The sequence below is a fragment of the Eptesicus fuscus genome, unplaced genomic scaffold (genome assembly GCF_027574615.1).
Source record: "Eptesicus fuscus isolate TK198812 unplaced genomic scaffold, DD_ASM_mEF_20220401 scaffold_74, whole genome shotgun sequence".
NCBI lineage: Eukaryota > Metazoa > Chordata > Mammalia > Chiroptera > Vespertilionidae > Eptesicus > Eptesicus fuscus.
Window position 1 is genome coordinate 89902 of NW_026557638.1, and position 5132 is coordinate 95033.

A 5132-nucleotide genomic window follows, 5' to 3' on the forward strand; every position below is an offset into this window, starting at 1 on the left:
GCATCCACTCAGCCAGCCCTCTGGTGGTTCTGGATGGTGTCTGCTCTGGTCTCCTGTCGTAGTCTCAAAGTTGTTGTGGTAGGAAACAATCAGGCTTCTGCCCTATGCCTCCATCTTGGTCCTCCTTTGTATAGTTAAGTCTTGATTGTTGTTGGTGTCACTGGGAGGGCCCTCTTTGTCTACAAAGGAAGATTTGCTGTGCTGGAGACACGTTTATGGGCCGGGTCTTGGTGCAGCAAGGCTTTGGCGCTCACTGAATCTGCCTGTTGAATGTGTCCCTTATGCGCGTGGTTGAAATCTGGTGTCATCTCCCAGAGACCACTAGATGCCCTCGTTTCTGGGTCTCCAATGGGGTGTAGATCAGCTACTGCCTTAGGCACTCAGCAGGGATTACAGCAAAAACTGTTGTTTCCTCCTCCTGTCTGAGTGGCCCTGGAGCAGTCCGACTAGAACCGCAGTTCATCTGGTCAAGCTGCCAGAGGGCAGGCCACCCACATGCACAAGCCGTTGCTTGGAGCGCAGGTGCACCTGCAAGACTTGCGGGGCGGGTCTTCAAAACGTACGGGGCGGGTCCCAGGGCGGGGCGGGTCCCAGGGCGGGGCAGGGTCTCAGGGCAGGGCGGGGTCTCAGGGGGGGGCGGGGTCTCAGGGCGCCAACAGGCCATGGCGCGGCGAACCGCAATGGCTGCGAGTCTGTTCCTTCTGCCTTCCACGTTTCTAAGCCCCTCGTTCCGCACTCCAGCGCAGCAAACACTGATTGCTAGGCGCACCTCCGCAAGAGCCCCGCCTCTCCCCGCCGGTGTCTGGGTCTCCCGCGCGTCCCCAGAAGCTGGATTTCAGGGTGATGGGGAGCTAATCTCCCCTAGGTTTGGAACAAAAGCCCCCTTCCCCCGCCACCAGCCCGACCCACGCACCTCCGCACCTCATCCCCTCTGATTTCGCTGGTTTCCTCTTCCCTCTTAGCTGTAAATCTACCATTCAGCCATCTCTCCTGTGGATCTGGGTGGCAGACGCTCTGTCCTCCAGTAGTGCCCCTGAAATTGCTGTGTGCGGCGCAGTTCGCAGTTCCTTTGTTTAACTTTGCCGCCTTCTTGGTTCTCCTCTGTCAAAATGGCTAGAGGACTTGAATGTAAGATGGGAAATCCTAAGAATCCTCCAAATCGGTGTTGGCGGCCACCGGGGCCCCGAGGATCTCCCTGGGCAGCTCGGCCAGGTCGGTGGCGCGGATGAGCCCCTCCTGCAGAAAGATGGTCTCTTCCTTCACCGAGAGCCGCTGCGCCGAGTCCACGGCTGCCGCCACAGCAGCTGCCGCGGCACCTACGAGCCCATGGCCCCGGCTGCGGTGCTGACTGAGAGGAGCAGCCGCCCAGTCTGGGGAGACGTGAGCAGCAGTCGCCACCCTCACCAGTCCATGTTTCAGTTGTATTTCCGAAACTGCCATGCGAGGCAACAGATCAGCCTTTCACCTCCGCCGCCATCTTTCCGGTATTGAAGTATAATTGATTTAAAGCACACATTAAAAAATGTATTTTTCTTTATTTCAGAGAGGAAGGCAGGAGAGAGGGATAGAAACATCAATGATGAGAGAGGATCACTGATAGGCTGCCTCCTGCATGCCTCCAGTGGGGATCCAGCTCACCATCTGCAGGTGTCCTGACTGGGAATGCAGCCGCGACCTCCGGGTTCCCTGACCTGGCCTCAGGTACCCCTGCTGGGCGCCGGGGCAAGGGGAGAGGCCTCAGGTCCCCTGACGCGGCCTTAGGTCCCTGTAAACCTCTGCCGGCAGGGGGTGCAGGCTCAGGTCCCCAGTCAAGCCCTGCAAGGGATGGGCTCAAGGACTCAGGTCTCCTGGCCTCAGGTCCTCTGCTTTGCCTCAGGTCCCCTAGCCCCACTCCGGGGGGCAGTGCGGAATCAGGTCGCCAGGCCCCAAACCCCGGCGATGGGCATGGCCTCAGGAACCCTGGTATGATGTCATGTCCCCCAGCCCCAGCGCAAGGGCAGGTGGGTGCGAAGACCATTTGCATATTAGCTGTTTATTATATAGGATTTCTGACTCTATTACAGGTGTTACCAATTTCTGCCATACTCCTGCCCCCTTTTCTCCCTCTACCCTGCCGCCACTGCTTCTAGTCCCTCACCACATTATTGTCTATGCCCATGGCCTATGCATATATGTATATACTTTGTTTTAAATGTTTTTCTTGATTTTAGAGAGTGGAAGGGAGAGGGAGAGATAAAGACATCAATGATGAGAGAGAATTGCTGATTAGTTGCCTCATGCATGACTCCACCCCCACACTGGGAATTGACCATGCAACCCCTGTATGCACCCTGACCATTTTAACAGTTTAGGTCTCTGTTAATATTCACAGGCTTCAGGGCACTGGTCTGGACTAGGAGGAGGCCTGGGAGGCAGATGCCTGCTGTGCTGTGTGTGTCTGAGGCTTCTTGTGCTCCAACATACCGATATTGGCGTGTCTGAGCCTCCTGGACACGTCTGCTTACACTGTTCACTCATTTTGACTCCATTTAACCCTACAGCCTTGGGGACCAGCGCTTCTCAGGTCCTGCCACCCAGGTCCCAGCATTCAGATTGGTAGTCCCTCGTGGGTGACACATGGTTGATGGGGAAAGAGGGTGGAAGGCTGTAATGCCACCTTGTGATGGTGCAACTAAATGGAGCATTCGGAAATCCAGGCCTGTTTAAGTGTTATGGCAACAAAGAAGATGAGGTGTAGTTTTGCACAAGTAGTTTTTCTTTCACTCTCAGAAAGCTGGGGCCATACATGGTTGTGAAAAAAGCGGGACATTTTCTGAGGCCAGATTCTAACTTTTCCTACCATTACTCAGAGGAAGAACAGACTAGAAGACTGAGGACAACATCTGTGGACAGGAAGGGGGAGTCCTGTAAATGAAAAAGTAACTGGAAAGCATGAGCACTGAGGACTGAGCCCTGAGATAATACAAGCATCTGGAGGGCACCTAGCCTCTGGACTGGGCAAGGGTAATGAGCAGCCTGATCCCATAGAGCCTGGAGAGGTTTTCCAGGCTCTCAATAGACCATTTTCTTTTCACAAAATCCTGCAAATGCATAATTGATTATCTGCAAGGGTTTGCGGAACTTATTTTAGTGCCTCACACACTTGTGGCCTTTGAGATAGTAGTGTCCTGGAACTGTCATCTGCTCTTCTTTCCCTTGGACCTGGGGACTTTGAAGAGACACTAAGCTCAGACTCCTAAGGCCAGGAGTAGGGCTTCATGATGTGGACCTTGTTTCTGGCAACCAGTGTAGTGAGTGTGAGGTCCTCCAGGACATAGGTTCCAGAATGTGCCAAGGCTTGGAGTGAGGAATGAGCTGAATCAGCAACCTTCAGGTATGTTTTTTAAAACACATATATATTTTTTATTAATATTAGATGTAGAAAGGAAGGGAGAGGAGAGAGACAGAGAAACAGGGATTGGTTGCCACCTGCACAATCTCTACTGTGTATCCAGCCCACAACCCAGGCTGGACCTCACAAGTGCATGGATCAGTGCATAACCAACTAAGACACATCCTCCAGGACTGTAAATCACTTTCATACAGGGGATCATGGTCAGTTTGGTAATGGTAGTAGAAGCTCAAAAGGGACAGTGTGAGTTTGAGGACTGGCTTTCTTGTTGGGGCCACTGTTTCTGGGATGTGGGTCAGAACACAGCAGAGGACAGAGTTGCCATGTAGAGTGTCAGGGAGAGAGAATGATTTTTCAGTGGCCAAGTCCTTTGAAAGATGAGTGGACCTGAGATTAATTGGAGCCGAGAGTAATTCAAACAATATGAGATTGGGTTGGTACATATTTACTTTTATAAACACTCACCAGGATATTATTGTGACCCTCAGTGTGGCCTGCCTGGGGTAGTAACATCTCTTCTTATCTGAAAATTGCATGGAGCCCAGGTGTCATGAGCGACACACTTTTGTAATGGAACTTACCCCTGTCACCACAGTCCTCATTCATTTCCTCACCTTTTTTCTGTTTTCAGGTTGTTGGCATAAAAAGGATGAGGAGGAGGCCTGTTCTGATCAGGGTGTATCTGTACAAGGAGAGTCATCCGTCAGGGCTTCTAAGAGAGCTCCAGCAATCCAGAAGTTGCATTCCTGTAAGCGGTGTTTCATAGTGTTGAAAGATATTTTGCACCTGACTGAGTTACAAGCAGAATACTTTGAGCACAAATGCTTCTTCAGTGACTCATGTGTGAGAGACCTCTGTTTCTGTGCAAACCCTCACCAGCAACAGAAGGTTGTCAGTGGAGAGACCTCCTGGAAAGAAGCTATGGACAGGCCCTCATTTGTACCAGGTGTAGCTTTCATTTATCAGGGGTGCCTTCAAACAGGAGAGAGGTTGGGGAAGACGTCCAAGCTCCCTCAGAGCTTCTCCAGCCCCAGGCCTCTCAGAACACTGAGGAGCCACAATGTATGTGGCAGTGAGGTTTCCCAAGAATATCTCAGTGGAAAAAGTGATCACCAGTGGGCTGAATGTGAAAAAGCTGCCAGCAAGAAACAGAAAGTTGTTGAATGTCATGGTGTCTGTTCTGGAGAACTGATTTATGATTGTGACAATTGTAGGAAAGTTTTCAGAGGAATCTTGAACCTCAATCAATATAAGAGAGTTCACACTGGAGAAAAGCCTTATGAGTGTACATATTGTGGCAAGTCCTTCAGTCAGAGTTCTAAACTGATTCAACATCAGAGAATTCACACTGTGGAAAAACCTTACAAGTGAAGTGAATGTGGGAAGTCCTTCAGATATAAGTCTTATTTCAACAGACACCAGCGAGTTCACACTGGAGAAAAGCCATATGAGTGTACAGGTTGTGGGAAGTCCTTCAGTGAGAGTTCTAAACTGATTCAACATCAGAGAATTCACACTGGAGAAAAGCCTTATAAGTGTAGTGAATGTGGGAAGTCCTTCGGAAGTAGTTCTGAGGTCAATAAACACCAGCGAGTTCACACTGGAGTAAAGCCATTTTGGTGTACATATTGTGGGAAGTCCTTCAGTCAGAGTTCTAAACTCATTCAACATCAGAGAATGCACACTGGAGAAAAACCGTATAAGTGTAGTGAATGTGGGAAGTCCTTCAGATATAAGTGTG